Source organism: Ranitomeya variabilis, chromosome 2, assembly GCF_051348905.1.
Source record: "Ranitomeya variabilis isolate aRanVar5 chromosome 2, aRanVar5.hap1, whole genome shotgun sequence".
In the NCBI taxonomy this organism is placed as follows: Eukaryota; Metazoa; Chordata; class Amphibia; order Anura; family Dendrobatidae; genus Ranitomeya; species Ranitomeya variabilis.
Window position 1 is genome coordinate 376,682,314 of NC_135233.1, and position 25,841 is coordinate 376,708,154.

Consider the following 25,841-nt stretch of genomic DNA (forward strand, 5'->3'; position numbering starts at 1 on the left):
GTGAGTGTATGTGTGTAGTGACCTATGTCTAGGGTTATATGTGTGACTAGTGATAATGTAACATCTGTCCTGAAGGCAAGTCGCACCTAGGTGTTAATAGGTACTTCCTTGGGGCTAGTAGAATTGTGTCTCCTTATCTCACCAGGAGGTCTAGCTAGGGCCAATAAGAAGGTAACATTTGGCACCTCTCAGGTCTTGCAGGGGAGATGTTAATTGTGGCCTGAGGGGATCTATTCCTGAGAACCTTTTCACACGTATGTCAAGAGAAAATAATGTATTAATTGGGGGCGCGGCCGTGGCCCAATCAAACAGGCAGCAGTTATGATATTGACTTGAGGGGCCGGTCTAGAAACCTGACCTCCAGACCAAATTTATAAATTTAGGCTGCAGACAGAGAATTGTGTTCACAAGTGAGGGCAGCCTGAGAAGCTGATGTGTTTCACCAACTCCATTCACCCCCCCCCCCCCTCAGGGAGCAGAAAGCAACTACCAGTCAGATAATTTCTGTAAGTTTCTCCTGTTTATTTTGATACTGTTTTGCATAAGTTGTATGTCTTTTTATTATCATATTTTTATACCTTTTTCTTATTGTAAGCATTGAACCTTTTGTTATTAAAGTATAAAACTTTAACAAGTTGATCCTTGAATGTTCTAAAATAATCCATAGCCTAAGGTGTGTGAGCCTTATGAGTGATAGACAGATTTTTATTAGTATTATTATTATTTTACGGGACTCATCGCCCGTGTTTTCGATGAGTGGTGGCAGCGTGCATGAGCGGGTGTGTGGCCTGGGTCGGTGTGTGATTTATGCTCCCATTACAGCATAGAACAGAGGTTGAATGCTGGACTGAGAGTGGGGAGATAGATTAACCCTTGCAGGCACAACCCCAAGTCACATGTGAGAGCGGGCACGTGACGAATAAGTGACACCACGGAGTAGGGATCTGTGACAATTGGTGGCGAGCGGTGGGATAGAATTATTTATATTAGAGCATTAGTGCATGGTTTAAGCAATTATTCCCTGTACTAAAGAATTGGTATCCTTGCGAGGAGTGCACCAGTTCTTTAAGGTTCAACTCAGTGCTTACTTAGACATACTTGCAAACAGTTTCCCCTCCCCGTTTTTCTTTTCTATCTTTTATTTGGCAAAGGCTATTCATCGATATGGCAGCCCAGTACAAGAAGCTGAGCAAAGAGGATCTGACCGGCCTCTGTGAGCAGAGAGGAATAGAGACAGCCGACAGATCCAGGGAGCGGCTGATATGTTCCTTGATTGAGCATGACATGGAGCAAAGTCCTGAAGCATCTGGCCAAGGAGAGACCCAGCAATGCCAGCTCTTACACCGGAGATGCCTGATGGAAGTGTCAGCAATGCCAGTGCTGAGGAGCCTATGGACTGTACTTTGCAAATGGACTTACAACGGCTGGGAACAAGTGATCCCAATCTGCGCATGCAGCTTATCCTACAGCACCGACAGGCTAAGAGACAGGCTGCAAAACGCCAGGCTGCTGCTGCAGAACGCCGGGACCGGGCTGAGAGAGAGGCTGCAGAACGCCGGGACCGACAGGCTGAGAGAGAGGCTGCAGAACGCCGTGACTGGGCTGAGTGAGAGGCTGCAGAACACTAGGAGGACAGAGCGTTCAAGCTTCAGATGGCTCAAATAGAGCGGGTTATCAGTCCTCAGATAACCCCCTCCCAGGACATAAATCTAAGGAGACCACGTCTAGAAAACTTCCCTGTGATGGAGAGGGATACGGACTTAGATACTTTCCTTCGGGGATTTGAAAAAACTTGCAGGCAGTACCATCTACCCCGTGAGCAGTGGGCACAGTATCTAAGGGTTGAGAGGGCCAAGCCCTGGAAGTTTTTGCTGGCCTCCCACCAGAGCTAGATGCGAACTATGAGGCCATAAAAGAGGCCCTGATCAGGAAATTGTCATGTCGGACGCTGTTCACACTAGGGTGTTCGACAGACAGCGGTAATTCCGCTTTTGTCCACTATGCGCTCAGTGGCGTCGGCTAGATTCTATCTAGCTGGTCCGGGGTTAATTTAGCTGGTACTCGGATTGGAAGCTGGGTCACGCCCACTGCCTTTAAATAGTTCTGCTGAACATTGGGCGTCGCCGATTATAGCTTCTGTCTTGTGCTTGGTTATCTTGGTCTGGAGTGGTGGTCTAGGAGAAGGAGTTTCGTATCTGGTGTTGTATTTCCCTTTGTCATATTTTCTCCTTCCTTTATTTGTATTTGTTTTGCCCTGTGCACTTATAGTGTATTCCTGAGTGTCTGCGGCGTGGTGTATATTTTCCGTTATCCTTGTCTGTGCTAACTGTGGGTATTGGGGTGTGGTCTCCTCACTGGGTGGTGGGTGGAGGTTTCAGCTTAGGGTTGAAACAGGAGACAGGGTGAGGATGGAGGCCCAGACATTCACACCATCAGTGTAAACTCTGGGAGAGGGTCAGTCAGGGTTTCCCTAGTCTGAGGGAAATCGCAGGGGCCCGGGTTATAAGCTTTTGCCTACCTAGGTCTCCCGTGACATTATAATCGGCCAGTATTATTTGAATTCCATGGATCCCATGACTTCCATAACCCGCCAGTTGGAGGCGCTGTCCCTACAGGTCAACGAGTTGAGGGGGGCAGTGCAGCAACAGGGACTAGTAGTATCTAAGGTGCAAGCTGAAGCGACAGGTAAAGTTGCTGAGCCTAAGTTTCCTTTACCTGAAAGGTTTGCTGGGGAACGCAGTAAATTTGTTTCTTTTCGTGAAGCTTGCAAACTATATTTTCGTATGCGCCCGATCTCCTCAGGTAATGAGGCTCAGCGTGTGGGCCTGGTGTTGTCATTACTTAACGGGGACTCCCAAGCATGGGCGTTTTCTTTCCCATCTGATTCTGCTGCATTTAACTCAGTGGAGAGTTTTTTTTTCTGCTGTTGGACACATTTACGATGATCCTGACAGAATGGCTCTAGCAGGATCTAAGATACGCACTATTCGCCAGGGGGAGCGTGTTGCAGAGGATTACTGTTTTGAATTCCACCGCTGGGCGGTCGACACACAATGGAATGATCCCGCGCTGCGGAGTCAGTTTATTCATGGGGTTTCTGGAAGGGTTAAAAAAGCCCTCCTGATGTATGAGACTCCTGCTTCTCTAGATTCCGCTATGTGTCTTGTTGTCCGCATTGATCGCCGTCTGCGTCAGGGGGAGCTGGAGACGCCGCCTGTGGGAGAGGGTTTAGATTCACATGAGGTTGCTGCAGGTGAGCCCACGGAGCCTATGCAAATCGCAGGGGTGTCACATGTTAAGCATCGAGCCCCTTTGCTCAAGAAGCAGGGAGCCTGTTTTTACTGTGGTAAAACTGGTCATTTTGTTAACATTTGTCCTCTGCTGTCTAAGAAAAACGCAACGGCGGAAAACTTCTAAGCTCAGAGGGTGTGGAGGAGGCCAATCTGACCTTATGCATATCCTCCATGGTGATTTCTCAATGCATGCTCCCTGCCAAAGTTATTATCGCTGGCAGAGAGCTGCCAGTCACTGTTTTTGTGGATAGTGGTTCTGCCACAAATCTCATTGAGGAGTTTGCGCGCACAGCCAGTTTTAGGATCGAAAAACGGCCTCATCCTATCTGCGTGGTCACCATCAATGCTGCTCCTCTCTCACAGGGGGAGATTACTGAGTTTGTGGCTGAGGTGAAACTCCACATTGGGGTTTTACATTGCGAGCAGGTTACATTTAAGGTGCTCAGGAATCTTCCTGCACAGGTGGTTTTGGGTTTTCCATGGTTGTCTATGCACAACCCGGTTATTGACTGGAAAACTCAGGACATAATTCGGTGGAGTGAATTCTGCTAGGAGAATTGCCTGGCCACATGTGTGTCCGCGGTGACTTCGAGCATCCCTGAGTCACTTCTGGATTTTGCGGATGTGTTCTCAGAGAAGGGTTGCTCAGAATTGCCACCACATCGCCCCTATGACTGTACTATCAGGTTTAAACCAGGGGCCAAATTGCCGAAAGCGAGGATGTTTAACATCTCCGGTCCTGAGAGACAAGCGTTAAAGGACTACATTGCTGAAAGTTTAAGCAAAGGGCACATCAGGCCTTCGTCCTCGTCTGTGGCAGCGGGGTTCTTCTTCGTAAAGAAGAAAGATGGCGGACTACGGCCGTGTCTGGATTTCAGGGAGTTAAACCAGATTACGGTTCGTGATCCATAACCTATGCCACTGATACCAGATTTGTTCAACCAGGTGACAGGTGCTAAGTGGTTTACCAAGCTTGACCTCAGGGGGGCGTACAACCTCATAAGAGTCCGTCAAGGTGATGAGTGGAAGACGGCTTTTAACACTCCTGAGGGTCATTTTGAAAATTTGGTGATGCCATTTGGGTTGACAAACGCGCCTGCAGTGTTTCAACATTTCATAAATGATGTGTTCTAGCATGTTTTGGGGAAATTCGTTATTGTGTACCTAGATGACATTCTCATTTATTCATGCGACCGTGATACTCATTTACAGCATGTCAGGCAGGTGTTACAGCTTCTCAGAGAGAATAAGCTCTATGCAAAACTTGAGAAATGTGTATTTTCGGTTCAGGAGTTGCCTTTCTTGGGTTATATTGTGTCTGCTTCTGGGTTTAAAATGGACGCCGCTAAGGTGCAAGCGGTGGTGCGTTGGGAACGGCCTGATAACCTAAAAGCACTTCAGCGGTTCCTTGGGTTTTCTAACTACTATAGGAAGTTTATCAAGGATTTTTCTATCATTGCTAAACCGCTAACTGACATGACTAAAAAGAGTACCAATTTCTCCGTCTGGCCTGAGGCTACTTTGCGCGCATTTGAATTTCTTAAGAACAGTTTTGTTTCGGCCCCTATTCTTGTGCAGCCAGACGTATCAAAACCATTTGTCATGGAAGTCGATGCATCTGAGGTTGGTGTGGGGGCGGTGCTGTCACAAGGCTCATCCTTGGGCGAGTTGCGTCCATGCGCCTATTTCTCCAAGATACTGTTGTCCGCCGAACGTAACTACGATATCGGCAACAGGGAGTTGTTGGCAATCAAGTTGGCCTTTGAGGAATGGCGACACTTCTTGGAGGGGTCGGTTCATCAGGTTACTGTTATTACCGACCATAAGAATTTGCTTTATTTGGAGTCTGCCAAGCGTCTGTCCCCCAGGCAGGCTCGCTGGGCATTGTTTTTTACATGGTTCAACTTTGTTGTTACTTACCGACCTGGGTCTAAAAACACTAAGGCGGATGCTTTGTCCAGGTGTTTTCCGGGGGGAGAACCTCGGGAAGATCTGGTACCCATCCTCCAAAAAGGTGTTGTGGTTTCGGCTCTCACAACCGAGGTTGAGGCTGAGATTGCCAAGGCCCAGAAGGAGGTACCACCTGAGCTTTCCATCAACAAATCGTTTGTACCACTTCATCTCCGCTTAAAGGTTTTGGCGGAACATCATGATGCTGTCCTGGCTGGCCACCCAGGGGTTAGGGGTACTTTGGAGTTGGTTTCACAGTTTGGTGGCCCAAAATCCGACAGGACGTGGTCTCGTACGTGTCAGCTTGCACCACGTGCGCTAGGGCTAAGACGCCCCGCTCCTGTCCTGTTGGCACACTACTTCCTCTCGAGGTTCCTAGTAAGCCATGGACGGAGATCTCCATGGATTTTATCACTGACTTGCCCTCCTCAGCTGGGAACACGGTCATCTTGGTGATTGTTGATCGGTTCTCAAAGATGTCGCACTTTGTGTCTTTGCCTTCGTTGCCTAACGCTAAGACTCTGGCTCAGGTATTTGTGCAGGAGGTGGTCAGACTTCATGGGGTTCCGTCTGACATCGTTTCTGATAGGGGGTCTCAGTTTGTGGCAAAATTTTGGAAAGCATTTTGCTCACGGCTGGGGATCAAGTTGTCTCATTCTTCGGCGTTTCATCCTCAGTCAAATGGTCAGACCGAGCGTATGAACCAAAATTTGGAACAGTACTTACGCTGTTTTGTTTCTGATAATCAGGAGGAGTGGTCGACGTTCCTTCCTTTGGCTGAGTTTGCCATAAATAATCACTGTCAGGAATCGTCTGGGGAGTCTCCGTTTTTTTGGGTTTACGGGCTCCATCCTCAATTTTGTACTTTGAGTCAGGGGGGCTCTTCCGGCGTCCTGGAGGAAGACCAGTTAGGAGCACAACTGTCATCAGTCTGGAGGAGAGTGAAACAGCGACTGTTGAGTGTGGGTGCTAGGTACAAACGTGTGGCTGACAGTAGGCGTATGCCAGGTCCGGACCTGAGTGTGGATGACTGGGTGTGGTTATCCACAAAAAACATAAGACTCAAAATACCATCCCTTAAATTGGGTCCAAGATTTATTGGTCCATTTAGGGTCGCCGCCGTCATTAACCCAGTAGCTTACCGTTTGGAGCTTCCTACGTTGTATAAAATACACAACGTGTTCCACAGATCGTTGCTAAAAAAAGTGGTGGGCCTTGTGGACGCGACGCCGATGCCTTCTCCAGTCTTGGTGGATGGTAATTTGGAATTTGAAGTCTCCAAGGTGGTTGACTCTCGTGTAGTGTGCCGCACTTTACAGTACTTGGTACAGGTTATGGGCCTGAGGAGAGGTCTTGAGTACCAGCCTCGGACATTCATGCGGATCGGCTGGTCAGTATGTTTCACCGCCGCCATCCGAACAAGCCGAGTCTTATAAGTCGTGAGGGCCCTGGGGTCCCTCGTAGAAGGCGGGGTACTGTCATGTCGAACGCTGTTCACACTAGGGCGTTCGACAGACAGCGGTAATTCCGCTTTTGTCCACTATGCACTCAGTGGCATCGGCTAGATTCTATCTAGCTGGTCCAGGGTTAATTTAGCTGGTACTCGGATTGGAAGCTGGGTCACGCCCACTGCCTTTAAATAGTTCTGCTGAACATTGGGCGTCGCTGATTATAGCTTCTGTCTTGTGCTTGGTTATCTCGGTCTGGAGTGGTGGTCTAGGAGAAGGAGTTTCGTATCTGGTGTTGTATTTTCCTTTGTCATATTTTCTCCTTCCTTTATTTGTATTTGTTTTGCCCTGTGCACTTATAGTGTATTCCTGAGTGTCTGCGGCGTGGTGTATATTTTCCGTTATCCTTGTCTGTGCTAACTGTGGGTATTGGTGTGTGGTCTCCTCACTGGGTGGTGGGTTGAGGTTTCAGCTTAGGGTTGAGACAGGGTGAGGATAGAGGCCCAGACATGCACACCATCAGTGTAAACTCTGGGAGAGGGTCAGTCAGGGATTCCCTAGTCTGAGGGAAATCGCAGGGGCCCGGGTTATAAGCTTTTGCCTACCTAGGTCTCCCGTGACATTAATACAACCTGACACCAGAAGTGTATCGTAGAAAGTTCCGGAACCTACAACGTATATCAACTGACAGCTATGCGGATGTTGTGAGCACCTTGAGGACCACGTTCCACCAATGGATTAGGGGACATTCTGTTAACAGTTTTGAGGACTTAACAGATCTTATGGTCAAGGATCAATTTCTTCACATGTGCCCCACGGATGTACGACAATTTGTGTGTGATCGGGAGCCCCAAACTGTGGATCAGGCTGCAAGGATTGCGGACTGCTATGTGGCTAACAGGATGCCTGAGGTGCGGAAGCCATCGGGATTCAGCTGGAGGGGAGGTAAGCCAAACGGGGACCCTTCTCCCTCTGCCGGTGGATCACCAGTGCTGTCCAAGCCCACCTTCTATGGGGCCCCGGAGAATAGACATTCTCTAGGTGATGCACGCCGGTGCTTCTCCTGCAACAAAGTGGGACATGTTAGCGCTGTCTGCCCTGATAGGGAGAAATGCCCAACTACAACCACAAAGCCGTCTGTGCCCCCACCGTCTGTCCTCTTTGTAGCCGGCTCTGATGCGAGGGCGAATGAGAACTGTCAATCTGTCACTGTTGGCAATAAAGTCAACATTGGTCTCAGAGACACTGGGGCAGAGGTGCGTCCAGCCATGATAACCCCTGCCGATATCATACCAGGAAAGGCTATGTCTATAACCGGGTTTGGAGGGGTTAGCCCTGCCGTGCCCATGGCCCGTGTGTACCTGGACTGGGGAGCAGGGAAAGGACTGACAGAAGTGGGAGTATCAGAGGCTATTCCCACCAATGTGTTGCTAGGCACGGACCTGGGGAGGATGGTGTCCCACTATGTTCCTCCCTTGCAAGTAAATGATGCAGAGAAGGTGGAAGAAAGAGACCTGTTGTGAATTCCGCTCTTGGGCTCCCTCCGGTGGTTGTAAGTAGCACTTTTGTGAATTCTGTTCTTGGGCTCTCTCCTGTGGTTTTGAGTGGTATAGCTGCTTCTTGGATTTAGCTTTAGCAGCTGCTTCCACTGATCGTCTTTCTGGCTCGGCTATTTTAGTCTGGCCTTATTCCTCAATCAATGCCAGTTGTCAATTGTTCCTGCTTGGAGCCACTGCTCTTTTGGATTTCCCTGACACTCTGTCCAGTTCAGCAAAGATAAGTCCTTGCTTGTCCTTTTGCAGTCCATTTGTTGTGGACTTTATTGTTCAGCACATTCTATGTTTTGCTCATTTGTCCAGCTTATCAGTATGGATCTATTCAGCTAAGCTGGAAGCTCTGGGCTGCCGATTTTGTCCTCCACACCTTTAGTCAGGTGTGGAGATTTTTGCATATCTCTGCGGTGGACTTTTTCTAGTTTTTATTACTGACCGCACAGTGTTCTTTCCTTACTATGTATATAGCTAGAAGTGGCCTCCTTTGCTAAATCTTGTTTCATACTACGTATGTCATTTCCTTCTCCTCTCACAGTCAATATTTGTGGGGGGCTGTCCTATCCTTTGGGGATTTTCTCTGAGGCAAGATAGCTTTCCTGTTTCTACCTTTAGGGGTAGCTAGTTCTCCGGCTGTGACGAGGTGTCCAGGGAGTGACAGGAACATCCCACGGCTACTGCTAGTGTTGTGTTAAGATCAGGAACTGCGGTCTGTATAGTTACAACCTGCTCAGAGCTAGTCGCATGTCGCTCCTAAATTACCAGTCCATAACAGTACAACTGGCCAAAAATGAGTTGAATGCATCTCAAAAGAAGGAAAAGAAAAAGAGTTCTGAGCCATTTTTTTTTTCTTTAGTCTGTTTTGTCTTTTTCCTTCCTCTTAATCTCTGGGTGGATTTGGGCGCGGACATGGATGTTCAGGGTTTGTTTTCTCGTGTGGATCAGCTTGCTGCAAGAGTTCAGAGTATCCAAGATTATGTTGTTCAGACTCCAGCCTTAGAGCCTAGAATTCCTACTCCAGATTTGTTTTACGGGGATAGATCTAAGTTTTTGAACTTTAAAAATAACTGCAAATTGTTTTTTGCTCTGAAACCCCGTTCCTCTGGTGACCCCACTCAGCAAGTTAAAATAGTTATTTCTCTGCTGCGTGGTGACCCTCAGGACTGGGTATATAATCTTGTTCGTATTAAACAGGGTGACGAATGGAAAACTGCATTTAATACGCCCGAAGGCCATTTTGAATACCTGGTGATGCCTTTCGGGCTTTCTAATGCTCCTTCTGTATTTCAGTCCTTCATGCATGACATTTTCCGCAATCATCTTGATAAATTCTTGATTGTGTATTTGGATGATATTTTGATTTTTTCCAATGATTGGGAGTCTCATGTGAAGCAGGTCAGGATGGTATTCCAGATCCTTCGTGATAATGCTCTATTTGTGAAGGGGTCTAAGTGCCTATTTGGAGTTCAGAAGGTCTCTTTTTTGGGGTTTATTTTTTCTCCTTCGTCTATAGAAATGGATCCTGTTAAGGTCCAAGCCATTCATGACTGGATTCAACCCACATCTGTGAAGAGCCTTCAGAAATTTTTGGGCTTTGCTAATTTTTATCGCCGTTTCATTGCCAACTTCTCTAGTGTGGTTAAGCCCGACCGATTTGACGAAGAAAGGCACTGATGTGACAAATTGGTCCTCTGAGGCTGTTGAGGCCTTTCAGGAGCTTAAGCGCCGATTTACTTCTGCCCCTGTCTTGCGTCAGCCGGATGTGTCTCTTCCTTTTCAGGTTGAGGTTGACGCTTCTGAGATTGGGGCAGGGGACGTTTTGTCACAGAGGAATTCTGATGGTTCCTTGATGAAACCATGTGCCTTCTTTTCCCGAAAGTTTTCACCTGCGGAACGCAATTATGATGTCGGCAATCGGGAGTTGTTGGCTATGAAGTGGGCATTTGAGGAGTGGCGACATTGGCTTGAGGGGGCCAAGCACCGTATTGTGGTCTTGACCGACATAAGAATCTGATTTACCTCGAGTCGGCCAAGCGGCTGAACCCTAGACAGGCTCGATGGTCCCTGTTTTTCTCCCGTTTCGATTTTGTGGTTTCATATCTTCCGGGATCTAAGAATGTTAAAGCGGATGCCCTCTCTAGGAGTTTTTTGCCTGATTCTCCTGGAGTTCTTGAGCCGGTTGGCATTCTTAGGGAAGGGGTGATTCTTTCTGCCATCTCCCCTGATTTACGGCGGGTGCTTCGGGAATTTCAGGCTGATAAACCTGACCGCTGTCCTGTGGGGAAGCTGTTTGTTCCTGATAGATGGACAAGTAAGGTAATTTCTGAGGTCCATTGTTCGGTGTTGGCCGGTCATCCTGGGATTTTTGGTACCAGAGATTTGATGGCTAGGTCCTTTTGGTGGCCTTCCTTGTCGCGGGATGTGCGTTCTTTTGTGCAGTCCTGTGGGACTTGTGCCCGGGCTAAGCCTTGCTGTTCCCGCGCTAGTGGGTTGCTTTTGCCTTTGCCTGTCCCTGAGAGGCCCTGGACGCATATTTCCATGGATTTTATTTCGGATCTTCCTGTGTCCCAGAGGATGTCTGTTATCTGGGTGGTTTGAGACCGGTTCTCTAAAATGGTCCATTTGGTACCTTTGCCTAAATTGCCTTCCTCCTCTGATTTGGTTCCATTGTTTTTTCAGCATGTGGTTCGTTTGCATGGCATTCCGGAAAATATTGTGTCTGACAGAGGTTCCCAGTTTGTTTCCAGGTTTTGGCGGGCCTTTTGTGCTAGGATGGGCATTAATTTGTCTTTTTCTTCGGCGTTCCATCCTCAGACAAATGGCCAAACTGAGCGAACTAACCAAACCTTGGAAACCTATTTGAGATGCTTTGTGTCTGCTGATCAGGATGATTGGGTGGCTTTCTTGCCGTTGGCCGAGTTTGACCTTAATAATCGGGCCAGTTCGGCTACTTTGGTTTCGCCTTTTCTTTGTAATTTTGGTTTCCATCCTCGTTTTTCTTCAGGGCAGGTTGAGCCTTCTGATTGTCCTGGTGTAGATTCTGTGATGGACAGGTTACAGCAGATTTGGACTCATGTGGTAGACAATTTGACGTTGTCTCAGGAAAAGGCTCAGCATTTTGCTAACCGCCGTCGGTGTGTTGGTCCTCGGCTTCGTGTGGGGGATTTAGTCTGGTTATCTTCTCGTCATGTTCCTATGACGCTGGCTGTGTCGGATCGGAGCAGATATTGCTCCTCGCTCTGACACTGACTGGCACAGGAGACACAGGAGGTCTTTATCAGTGGGGTATCACAGCTGCAGCGACGTGAGCAGTCAGCGGCGCAGCTGGATGACACCATTCAGCGCCGTGGAAGCTGCCGGCTGCTGCGAGGGAGCACGGTGAAAGGTGTGTGTGTGTGTAGTGATGGAGAAGGCAATGATGGGGGTGGGGTAACCATGTGTGGCCATTATACTGCACCCAGCATTGTGTGGGGCCATTATACTGTATGGAGCATCGTGAGTGAGGGGCCATTATACTGTACAAAGCATCATGTGGGGCCATTATACTGTATGGACCATCACGTGGGGCAAGTATACTGTACGCAACATCATGTGGGGCCATTATACAGTATGGAGCATCATGTGGAGCAATTATACAGTAAGATGCATCATGTGTGGCCATTATACAGTATGGAGCATCATGTGTGGCCATTATACAGTACGCAGCATCATGTGTGGCCATTACATAGTACAAAGCATCATGTGGGGCTATTATACAGTATGGAGCATAATGTGGCCAATGGCCATTATACAGTATGGAGCGTCATGTGTGGCCATTATACAGTATGGAGCATCATGTGTGGCATTTTACAGTATGGAGCATCATGTGGGGCAATTATACAGTATGGAGCATCATGTGGGGCCATTATACAGTATGGAGCGTCATGTGTGGCCATTATACAGTATGGAGCATCATGTGGCCATTATACAGTATGGGGCATCATGTGGAGCCATTATACAGTATGGAACATCATGTGTGGCCATTATACAGTATGGAGCATAATGTGGCCACTATACAGTATGGAGCATCATGTGTAGCCATTATACAGTATGGAGCATCATGTGGCCATTATACAGTATGGAGCATCATGTGTGGCCATTATACAGTATGGAGCATCATGTGTGGCCATTATACAGTATGGAGCATCATGTGTGGCCATTATACAGTATGCAGCATCATGTGCGCCCATTATACTGTATGGAGCATCACGTGGGGCCAGTACACTGTACGCAGCATCATTTGGGGCCATTATACAGTATGGAGCGTCATGTGTGGCCATTATACAGTATGGAGCGTCATGTGTGGCCATATTTTTTTTGTTTATAATTATTGTTTACGAAACATTGTGATCAGAAGTGCTAAATGGGTGTGGTTGGGCGTGACTAGTTGTGAAATGGGTGTGGTCAGAGGTGTGGCCTAAAATTTGCCACGGCGCGCTGCGTGCGCCGCTGACTTTGTCCCTCTTTCCCTTCCTTGAAAGTTGGGAGGTATGGTAATTATATGGCAGCTGTGACCCGGAGTCAGGCTGCGGCTCAGACTCAGGCCCAGAGATTAGAGGATGAGTCTCAGACAGAACTGCCAGGATAGGAGGCCCATACTGTGGTCCCGGAGCCTCAATACATGGCAGACCCACCAAGGTCCCTGATAACAGACACTGAAAACTCAGCTTCAGACCAGGGCCTGGCAGTCACACTAGGCCAGGGCCTGCAGGCTGACCGTCAGAGCTTCCAGGAGGCCCTGCAGACAGATGTCAGTCTGGAGGAGCTCAGATGTCTTGCAGACCGACCCCCTGCTGCTTCTGGCAAAGAGAGAGTATACTGGGACCAGGGCAGACTGTATACAGAGACTATGCCCACGGATACTACAGAATCTTGGGACTATGAACTGCGGCTGATCGTCCCATATCCATTTAGGGAACAATTATTGAGAATTGCCCATGAAATTCCTTTGGCCGGACACCTTGGAATACAAAAGACTAAAGCTCGCCTGACACATAACTTCTATTGGCCCAAGATGGGGACAGATATTGCCAATTACTGATGATCCTGTGTAGTTTGTCAGAGAGTTGGGAAGTCTGGGAATATACCACTGCCTGTGATCGATGAACCTTTCCAGCGAGTGGCTGTGGATATCATAGGACCACTTGCAATCCCTAGCAGCTCTGGCAAAAAGTACATCCTCACAGTGGTGGACTATGCTACACGATACCCGGAAGCTGTGGCACTGTCCTCCATCCGAGCAGACAAAATGGCGGATGCTTTACTGACTGTGTTCTCTCGTGTGGGTTTCCCCAGGGAAATGTTGACCGATCAGGGAACCCAGTTCATGTCTGATCTGATGGAAAGCCTCTGTGAGAAAATACAAGTGCAGCATATTGTGGCCAGCGCCTATCATCCCCAAACCAACGGACTCTGCAAGCATTTTAATGGAACATTAACCCCTTCCCGACATCTGACGGTATAGTACGTCACATGTCGGGACCCCCGCTTTGATGTGCGCTCCGGCGGTGAGCGCACATCAAAGCCGGGACATGTCAGCTGTTTTGAACAGCTGACATGTGCCCGCAATAGGCGCGAGCAGAATCGCGATCTGCGTGCGCCTATTAACTAGTTAAATGCCGCTGTCAAACGCAGACAGCGGCATTTAACTACCGCATCCGGCCGTGCGGCCGGATATGAGCGCATCGCCGACCCCCGTCACATGATCGGGGGTCGGCGATGCTCCTCCATTGTAACCATAGAGGTCCTTGAGACCTCTATGGTTACTGATTGCCGGTGGCTGTGAGCGCCCCCCTGTGGTCGGCGCTCACAGCACACCTGCAAATCTGCTGTGTAGCAGCGATCTTATGATCACTGCTGCATAGCAGAGCCGATCGGGCTGTGCCTGCTTCTAGCCTCCCATGGAGGCTATAGAAGCATGGCAAAAGTAAAAAAAAAAAAAAAATTTTAAAAATGTGAAAAAAATAAAAAATATATAAAAGTTTAAATCACCCCCCTTTCGCCCCAATCAAAATAAATCAATTAAAAAAAACCCCAACCTACACATATTTGGTATCGCCGCGTTCAGAATCGCCCGATCTATCAATAAAAAAAAGCATTAACCTGATCGCTAAATGGCGTAATGAGAAAAAAATTCGAAACGCCAGATTTACGTTTTTTTGGTCGCCACGACATTGCATTAAAATGCAATAACGGGCGATCAAAAGAACGTATCTGCACCAAAATGCTATCATTAAAAACGCCAGCTCGGCACGCAAAAAATAAGCCCTCACCTGACCCCAGATCACGAAAAATGGAGACGCTACGAGTATCGGAAAATGGCGCAATTTTGTTTTGTTTTGTTTTTTGCAAAGTTTGGAATTTTTTTTCACCACTTAGGTGAAAAATAACCTAGTCATGTTAGGTGTCTATGAACTCGTAGTGACCTGGAGAATCATAATGGCAGGTCAGTTTTAGCATTTAGTGAACCTAGCAAAATAGGCAAGCAAAAAACAAGTGTGGGATTGCACTTTTTTTGCAATTTCACTGCACTTGGAATTTTTTTCCCATTTTCTAGTACACGACATGGTAAAACCAATGATGTCGTTCAAAAGTACAACTCGTCCCGCTAAAAATAAGCCCTCACATGGCCAAATTGACGGAAAAATAAAAAAGTTATGGCTCTGGGAAGGAGGGGAGCGAAAAACGAAAACGGAAAAACGGAAAAAGCTCCGGGGGTGAAGGCTACTTTCAATTAACCCCCCAATGTATCCCCCCGGGGACCCTAATGAATTGTGCAAATACCTTCCGTTGCCGTTTTCGCCTGTGAGCGGCGCTATTCCGGCGGCTTAGTCCAGGTCACGTGACCTCCAGGCTGCAGCCACCGCTTATTTCCGCCGACGTCACTTCAATTTCCAGACTCTGGAAATTGATGTGACGTCAGCAGCAGGCGTGACCCAGCCTCACAGTCAGCAGTCACTCATCAACAGTGACTGGGCTGTGGGCGGGGCTGAGGGGCTGTGCTGGGGGTGGGCGGGGCTGTTCTAGGGACGGGCGGGGCTAGCCAGGGATGATTGTTCGGGCGCTGGGGGTCTCCGTGCCGGCGCCGGTATTTGCGGGCCGGCGCCGGGGGTCTGCGTGCCGGTATGTGCGGATGGGCGCCGGGGGTCTGCGTGCCGGCGCCGGTATGTGCAGGCGCCGTGGGCCTGCGTGCCGGCGCCGGTATGTGCGGGCGCCGGGGGTCCGCGTGCCGGCGCCGGTATGTGCGGGCCGACGCCGGGGGTCTGCGTGCCGGCGCCGGTATGTGCAGGCGGTGCTGGGGTCTGTGGTGGGTCTGCTGCGGGGGGTGGTCATTGGTTGGTGTGTGTGTGTGTGTGTCTCTGTGTGCAGGCATCGTCCGATGGGACTACAAGTCCCATCGGGCTCTGCCTGCTACAGTGACAGTGAGTGACACATTAGCCAATGATGGGACAGTAGTAGTCCCATCATCCGGCTAATGTGTTGAATGTAAAAAAAAAAAACACATACACATATACAGTACATACATACATACATACATACATACAACACACACCATGTGACATGTAACATGTGACATCATGCAACATGTGACAACATGCAACATGTGACAACATGCAACATACGACATGCAATGACATGCGACGACATGCGACATGTGACAACATGCAACGACATGCAGCGTGCAACATGCGACGACATGCAACATGTGACATGCACCATGCAACATGAACCATGCGACGACATGCAACATGTGACATGTGGCGACATGCCACATGTGACATGCACCATGCAATGACATGCAGCATGCGACATGCAACATGCAGCATGTGACATGCGATGACATGCAGCATGCGACATGCAACATGTGATGAACATGCGACATGTAACGACATGCGACATGCACCATGCGACAACATGCAACATGCGACAACATGCAACATGTGACATGCACCATGCGATGATATGCGACATGTGACAACATGCAACGACATGCACCATGCGACGACATGCGGTGACATGCAACATGCGATGACATGCAACGACATGCAACGTGCGACATGCGACGACATGCACCATGCGACAACATGTGACATGCAACATATGACATGCAACATGCGACGACATGCAACATGCAACATGCAGCAACATGCGACGACATGTAACATGAGATGACATGCAGCATGCAAAATGCGATGACATGCAACAAGCACCATGCGATGACATGCTACATGTGACATGCAACATGCCACATACAGTACATACATACAGTACATACATACAACATACATACAGACATACAGTACATATAACATAGAGTACATACTCACCATCACTTGTCACCTTCATCCCCGAAGCCAGTGTCATCTGTAAAAAATATTAAAATAATAAACAAACACTATACTCCCTGATCCGCAGAAATCCAATTAAAACGAGTGTCCCTCGAGATCTCCCGTAGAGAGCAGGAGCATCAGCTGATGCGACCGCTCTCCAGGGGCTCCAGGAATACAATGATGGAAGGTATCCTTCCACAATGAATTCCTCACAATGTATTCCTACGCCCCTGTGAGAAAATAGTCCCTAGTCTCACTTATGGCATTAAAAATCAAATGGTTACCTTTGACAATTATGACGCATGTATATTAGTTCTACTAGCCATCAGTGGCGAATACATAAAGCGTCTACAATCATGGAAAACATATACGTGTTCAACGCTATATACGTGAAATCATATAGAAGGAAAATGCGTATACTGAACAATTACAGAAACAATCTTTATTATAAATAAAACACAAGGGATATGATCCCCATCACATACATAATGCAAGAAAGAGAAACACACACCTGGAAACCATATGTGTGTAGCATTGGTGAGCCAACAAAAATGAGTGGCACCCCTCTAAGTGTATATAAATATCAAAAGAGAAAAAAGAGCTGGAACTGAACTACCACGTATTATATCTAGGTAATGGTGGCCAAACCAATAATAGTATAATATAGGTAATAAATAGAGTCAGACCATCCTAACGTCTATTATAATATTAGGGCCACTGTGGCAAAAAAATCACTAGATACCAACACGCAAGATGGCAATAGTTAGATAGACATATAAACCAGACAATAGTGAAAATACCTTACCCAAACACTCAGAGGATGGTGCCACGACCCCTACGCGCGTTTCGGCGGTGTGCCTTCGTCAGGGGGAGTGGCATCATGTTTCAAAATCACACCTTAAATGCTGGGGAGAACCAATCATATGGCGATTAAGAAGCCGACGATCTGTCACATGGTGTCTGCACAAATGAGTGCCGGGAATCGTAGTTCCATCTGACCGGAAGTGGCCTGAGTCGAATCGCCTGCGACGCTGACGCTACAGAGACCGGCATGATAGACGTGCACGTCTCTAGCGATAGGCGGCGCGCCGGGCGTGGGAAACCAACCACGCGGCCGTTCGTGGAAGGAAACCCCGCCCAGCGAAACGCCCACCGCCGGCAGACAACACCATCCACAGCCACGCCCCCGGAGCCTCAGCGCGCCTGCATGACAACCAGAACGACTAGACGCCGGATCATATATAGAGGATGTTCTGAGCAGGATAATATGAATTGAGTACGAGGTAGCGTATAACAAGAAAAGTAACACCGGGAGCATATATGGTTGGAATATATGAACTAAAATAAATATAAACCATAATTGGAGCACCACATCTCAGATAGTACTCATAGCAAAATAGAAAGAACAAGAAAGTGATAAGTGCATAAAGTGCCGAGTGTCATACATAGAACATAAATAGTGAATATGAATCAATAATGCGTGGACGCAAAAAATGCCTAGTGCCAAGTGTGGGACACATATAGTAAATAAAAATCAAAAGTGCATATATAGGCCAGTTCTACCAAGGTGAACTCTGGTAGAATCTAAACTGTCCCAGAATAAAGTGACTAAGTGCAAATCTATGAACACAAAACAGACATACCCGCCGAACTAAATAAATGTATCAATTGTTAAAAATATGATTAAAAAAATATTTTCAATAATATAGTGATAACATATAAAAGATTATTCCAAGCAACATAGTGCATGAACTCGATGACCAGACTACGACTGATCATGTATATTAAAAAGTAGACGCCAAACAGGTGAAAGTGAACAAGATTGAATTTAATCCCAAAAGGGCATGCCACACGGTCGTGAGTGCCCTGACCATAGTAAAGTGCAAATAGTGAAGTGCAATAGACTACATGTAAAAGGACAAACAAAGATAATAAACACAACACATATAATTGAATAAACATCTAACAGAAAAAATACAGTACTATAAACCCAACTCATAATGCCTCTCTGTACATACAGGCCCCAACAACAGTCCCCCAAGAAAAAGGGAACCGGACGACACCCAGGAGGACGCAAGAAACAAAAGAAGGTAAGTAAAAAGTCTCTTCATACTGTCCATACAGAAAAGTCCTTCAAGTCCTCTCAGGCCATATCAAAAAATTATATCCAGGAGTAAGTCAGGATAGCGTATATTTCCATCAACATAGTTTCTTCATTAGATGTTTCTGTTGTTGTTTGGGACCACTTCAGGTTTTTCCGGAGCTCCGGACCAACCACGGACACGACAGACACCACGGAGACCACCGAACGAACATCAAAGAAAGGTAAATATCCCATCATTCTCCCACATTTGATTTTTCATATTGTTTTGCTGTGTATTTTCACAGAATCCATTTTCCTTTGCTACCATGGATTTTAAGGCCAGGGATAATGTCTGGCTAACGAAAGTAGCTCAAGTGTTCGGTGAGTCAAGTTGCACGGGGTTAGGAGACAGTAATGATCTGGGCACTGTACAAATTAAAATACAAAGATTAATGCACAAAAGAACAAAAATCTGGTGGAACAAAGCATTCCTTGAAAATTATAGATTATAAAGAAATTTATTCCGCGTGGTCTTAGGATTCAAATTTTCCCTTCATTCCCGGTTGAAGATGAGAACTTCACCTCAAAATGGGAGGATGTCTGTAACAAAGGATCCTTCCAGCTAATGGAACTACTCATTGAACTGAATAAAAATTCAATTAGTACTATTGAAAGTGAAATTGATGTGCTGTATACCACACTGCAGAAAGATGGTACCCCTGAAACAGTCACCACGTTTAATACACTTATGACTAAGAAATCTGAGGAATGGGAAGAACAGATAAGAGCCATACAGGGCAAGAAATTAGCCCGGGATACCACCGATTACCATTCCAATCAAGTGTATAGGTGGCGCAAACGGGGGGGTAGGACACGGGATAGAAGATCAGCCTCCATGTCATCAACATCCTCTGTCGGTGAGACATCGGATGGTTCACAAGTCTCATATAAATCTATGAAAACCCGTTTTGGTAATAATAAACGTAAAGGGGAACACAAACTCCCAAATACCAAAAGAGGGGCACTCGAATCTGCCAACGTACCGAAGGTAATTAACCTGTCTGACCATGTGTTTTCTAGTGTTGAACTTGAACTGCTGTCTAAAGGTTTGTCTTTCTCACCCAGCAGTAGGTTTGATCTATTCACGGCTGTGAAAGATCTTCATGTATTTGCTCGATCACTTGTTTTTAAAAAATGGTTTCACAATGAAGAAACAAGAGCCATGTTTCCGATGCCTGAAGAACAGGAGGCGCTACAAATCTTGGAGGAAATGAGCAGAGAACACGATCTACCATCCTTAGGTATTGTACCCTCAGTAATTAAACCCAAATCTAAAAAGTTCCCTCCATTAACACTATGTTCAAATATTGAAATCTTTGTGCAAATGGTAGAAAAAGATCTTGCAAATATACCCTCAAAAATCTGTAATGACAACATGACGGCTGCTGAGCGCATATGTTTAAAAAATCTTAAAAGACTTGAGGATGTAACATTCAAACCCGCTGATAAAGGGGGCAACATTGTGGTTTGGCCAAATAAGCTATATGAAGCTGAGGCCTACCGCCAACTTAGGGATCCAGCTTGTTACAAAAGGCTCACATTCAATCCTATGCTGTCGTATAGGGAGAAATTGGGAAAAATTCTTCAACCGGCTGTGGATATGGGTATCATCACTCAGGAAGTATGTAATATCCTGTGGACCAAAGATCCGATTACCCCGACACTATATTTACTACCTAAAGTGCACAAAGATATTAAAAATCCGCCAGGTAGGCCCATTATTGCTGGGATTGGGGGCCTAACAGAAAACGTGGGGAAGTATATTGACTCTTTTCTTAAACCGTTGGTTGAAACGATCCCATCATTTTTACAGGATACCTCCGATTTTTTGCGTAGAGTGGACTCCGTACACATTGACGAGGACATGTTACTCGTCACTTGTGATGTGGAGTCCCTCTACACAAGCATTAGACATCAGGATGGTCTACGGGCTGCTAAGCACTATCTATCTACAACCTGTATGTCTCGGGATGAGGTCGGGTTCTTGTTGCAATTGTTAGAGTTTTTGTTGACACACAACTACTTTATTTTTAATGGGTCCTTCTACCTGCAGCTCCAGGGAACAGCGATGGGGGCTTCTTGCGCACCATCTTATGCCAACCTGTTCCTGGGGCTGTGGGAGAGGGACCTATTCTCCGCGGATCAGAGTTCGTCGATGGACCGGGTCATTTTATGGGCCCGGTACATCGACGACATTTTTCTGATCTGGCGGGGGTCAGTCAGTTCCTTGGAGGCATTTTTTTTACGATCTTAATATCAATGATTGTAACATCAAATTGACTTTCAAATACCACACCACTCGAATTGAATTTTTGGATGTCATGATCAAGAAAGATGTCTCTGGTTTTTTGCAGACGGATGTTTTTCGTAAAGAAACAGCTGTTAATGCTGTCCTCCATGCGACTTCCTCTCATCCTTCACATGTTGTCAAGTCTATCCCTACTAGCCAGTTCTTAAGAATACGCAGAATATGCTCCACTAATAGTGATTTTGAAGAACAAGCTAATGTGATGAAGAAGAGGTTTTATGAGAGAGGATACAGCAAACGATCTGTAAAAATATGCCTACAATCGGGCCAGGAATATTGACCGTCAGGAATTGATGTATTCCAAACAGCCGCGACAGGGACTACAGGCTCCAAGGATGGTAACCCAATATCATTCCCAATGGCAGAGAATGTATGATGTAATGAAACAACATTGGCCTATTCTACTGGCGGACAAAACTTTGAGACAGTATTTACCTGCAACACCCACACTCACGGCGAGACGCTGTGACAGCCTGAGAGATCATTTGGTGAGAAGCCATTACAGACCCATTAATCAACCATCCATTTTTCCAGGTATGAGTATTAAAAAACCTTTGTGGGGATGTAAATCATGTGGGAAATGTATAGCATGCCCAAATATAGAGGAGGCTAATGACTTTACATCATCTGATGGCAGAAAATTTACTATTACCCACAATATTAACTGTCTGACCCAGGCAGTTGTTTATTACGCTAGGTGCCCCTGCAAATTAATATACGTAGGACTTACAACGCGGGCTCTTAGCATTAGAGTAAGAGAACATGTTCGAGACATTCTTGCAGCAGCCAAAGAAGATGATCCGGAACAACTTAAGACCATCCCAAGGCATTTTAAAAAGTATCATTCTTGTGATCCATCAGGCCTGAGAGTGAGAGGCATCGACCATATTAGATGTAGCCCTCGGGGAGGCAATGTTAGTCGTAGCCTGGCACAAAAAGAGGCGAAATGGATCTGGACATTGCGCACACTTCAACCAGATGGACTTAATGAGACGTTAAGCTTTGTGCCTTTCATTTAATATTTCTACCCCGTGCAACATGTTATATTTTTAATTGTGGTTTCTTGTTTTAATATGTTTTTGTATAATGTTCATGTTTTATATGTTTTTATTGGTTTTTATCTGGTATTAATATCTGCCATTTTTCATGTCCTTTAGAATGTTGTGGGAGAATGATGGGATATTTACCTTTCTTTGATGTTCGTTCGGTGGTCTCCGTGGTGTCTGTCGTGTCCGTGGTTGGTCCGGAGCTCCGGAAAAACCTGAAGTGGTCCCAAACAACAACAGAAACATCTAATGAAGAAACTATGTTGATGGAAATATACGCTATCCTGACTTACTCCTGGATATAATTTTTTGATATGGCCTGAGAGGACTTGAAGGACTTTTCTGTATGGACAGTATGAAGAGACTTTTTACTTACCTTCTTTTGTTTCTTGCGTCCTCCTGGGTGTCGTCCGGTTCCCTTTTTCTTGGGGGACTGTTGTTGGGGCCTGTATGTACAGAGAGGCATTATGAGTTGGGTTTATAGTACTGTATTTTTTCTGTTAGATGTTTATTCAATTATATGTGTTGTGTTTATTATCTTTGTTTGTCCTTTTACATGTAGTCTATTGCACTTCACTATTTGCACTTTACTATGGTCAGGGCACTCACGACCGTGTGGCATGCCCTTTTGGGATTAAATTCAATCTTGTTCACTTTCACCTGTTTGGCGTCTACTTTTTAATATACATGATCAGTCGTAGTCTGGTCATCGAGTTCATGCACTATGTTGCTTGGAATAATCTTTTATATGTTATCACTATATTATTGAAAATATTTTTTTAATCATATTTTTAACAATTGATACATTTATTTAGTTCGGCGGGTATGTCTGTTTTGTGTTCATAGATTTGCACTTAGTCACTTTATTCTGGGACAGTTTAGATTCTACCAGAGTTCACCTTGGTAGAACTGGCCTATATATGCACTTTTGATTTTTATTTACTATATGTGTCCCACACTTGGCACTAGGCATTTTTTGCGTCCACGCATTATTGATTCATATTCACTATTTATGTTCTATGTATGACACTCGGCACTTTATGCACTTATCACTTTCTTGTTCTTTCTATTTTGCTATGAGTACTATCTGAGATGTGGTGCTCCAATTATGGTTTATATTTATTTTAGTTCATATATTCCAACCATATATGCTCCCGGTGTTACTTTTCTTGTTATACGCTACCTCGTACTCAATTCATATTATCCTGCTCAGAACATCCTCTATATATGATCCGGCGTCTAGTCGTTCTGGTTGTCATGCAGGCGCGCTGAGGCTCCGGGGGCGTGGCTGTGGATGGTGTTGTCTGCCGGCGGTGGGCGTTTCACTGGGCGGGGTTTCCTTCCACGAACGGCCGCGTGGTTGGTTTCCCGCGCCCGGCGCGCCGCCTATCGCTAGAGACGTGCACGTCTATCATGCAGGCGATTCGACTCAGGCCACTTCCGGTCAGATGGAACTACGATTCCCGGCACTCATTTGTGCAGACACCATGTGACAGATCGTCGGCTTCTTAATCGCCATATGATTGGTTCTCCCCAGCATTTAAGGTGTGATTTTGAAACATGATGCCACTCCCCCTGACGAAGGCACGCCGCCGAAACGCGCGTAGGGGTCGTGGCACCATCCTCTGAGTGTTTGGGTAAGGTATTTTCACTATTGTCTGGTTTATATGTCTATCTAACTATTGCCATCTTGCGTGTTGGTATCTAGTTATTTTTTTGCCACAGTGGCCCTAATATTATAATAGACGTTAGGATGGTCTGACTCTATTTATTACCTATATTATACTATTATTGGTTTGGCCACCATTACCTAGATATAATACGTGGTAGTTCAGTTCCAGCTCTTTTTTCTCTTTTGATATTTATATACACTTAGAGGGGTGCCACTCATTTTTGTTGGCTCACCAATGCTACACACATATGGTTTCCAGGCGTGTGTTTCTCTTTCTTGCATTATGTATGTGATGGGGATCATATCCCTTGTGTTTTATTTATAATAAAGATTGTTTCTGTAATTGTTCAGTATACGCATTTTCCTTCTATATGATTTCACTTATGGCATTGCTGTGTGAGAAATTTTCCCAGGCAGCAATTGCCATAAAGTGAGACTTTGTACTAAGATAACCTCTCAGTGATGTACTGCAGGAGCCATTGTCTCCTGTCAGTGTGTCACTGAGGGTCCTATAGAGCAGTGACATCACCCGATGTCACTGTTCTATAGGGGAGATCGTCATGGGACACTCGTTATTAATTGGACTACGGCGGACAGGTAGTATACGGTTTATTATTTTACGTTTTTTGCAGGCGCTGAAGTATGGTAAGTATGGTTAAATGAAGAATATTGAAATACTTTTTTCCTAATGTGTGTGTTTTATTAACCCTTTATTAGTATTGGCCTCTCCATTATTAACCCGGCTTAATGTCACCTTACAATAGCAATTACAATCGCAAGGTGACATTAACCCCTTATTACCCCACATCCCACCGCTACACGGGAGTGGGAAGAGAGGGGCTAAGTGACGGATTTGGCGCATCTTACAGATGCGCCATTTCTGGGGCGGCTGCGGACTGGTATTTGTAGCCGGGGGGACCAATATCCATGGCCCCTCTCTAGGCTATGAATATCAGCCCGCAGCTGTCTGCATAGCCTTTCTGGCTATAAAATATAGGGGGACCCCACGTCATTTTTTGGGGGGGTCCCCCTATTTTAATAGCCAGTAAAGGCTACGCAGACAGCTGCAGGTTGATATTCATAGCAGGCTACAAATATTGGCCCCCGGCCGTCGGCTTTTCCCCTCTGGTGCAGAAAATTGCGCGGGAGCCCACACCGGTTTTTTCTTTTCTTTTAATTAAATTAACCCCTTCATGACCTTGGGATATTCCGTTTTTCTGTGTTCGTTTTTCACTCCCCTCCTTCCCAGAGCCATAAGTTTTTTATTTTTCTGTCAATTTGGCCATGTGAGGGCTTATTTTTTGCGGGACGAGTTGTAATTTTGAACGACATCATTGGTTTTAGCATGTCGTGTACTAGAAAATGAGAAAAAAATTCCAAGTGCAGTGAAATTGCAAAAAAAGTGCAGTCCCACACTTGTTTTTTGGTTGGCTTTTTTGCTAGGTTCACTAAATGCTAAAACTGACCTGCCATTATGATTCTCCAGGTCAGTACGACTTCATAGACACCTAACATGACTAGGTTATTTTTTACCTAAGTGGTGGAAAAAAATTCCAAAGTTTGCTAAAAAAAAAAAAAAAATCGCGCCATTTTCCGATACTCGTAACGTCTCCATTTTTCATGATCTGGGGTCGGTTGAGGGCTTATTTTTTGCGTGCTGACCTGACGTTTTTAATGATAGCATTGGTGCAGATATGTTCTTTTGATCGCCCGTTATTGCATTTTAATGCAATGTCGCGGCGACCAAAAAAACGTAATTCTGTCGTTTTGAATTTTTCTCTCGCTACGCCGTTTAGCGATCAGGTTAACGCTTTTTTTATTGATAGATCGGGCGATTCTGAACGCGGCGATACCAAATATGTGTAGGTTTGATTTTTTTTTTTATTGATTTATTTTGATTGGGGCGAAAGGGGGGTGATTTAAACTTTCATATTTTTTTTATTTTTTTTCACATTTTTTTTTACTTTTGCCATGCTTCAATAGCCTCCATGGGAGGCTAGAAGCATGCACAGCGCGATCGCTTCTGCTACATAGCAGCGATCTGCTGTTCGCTGCTATGAAG

The 25,841-nt window shown here is 46.0% G+C and overlaps 1 long non-coding RNA gene across 1 annotated transcript; it reads left to right on the top strand.

Annotated features, from left to right (window-relative positions):
* The first annotated feature begins 19,844 nt into the window (after nucleotides 1-19,844).
* Nucleotides 19,845-22,588, top strand: LOC143809471 (uncharacterized). The gene is made up of 4 exons (XR_013222287.1): nucleotides 19,845-19,994; nucleotides 20,317-20,462; nucleotides 21,108-21,595; nucleotides 22,219-22,588. It is a non-coding gene; the product is annotated as an uncharacterized LOC143809471 (long non-coding RNA).
* Nucleotides 22,589-25,841: the final 3,253 nt, after the last annotated feature.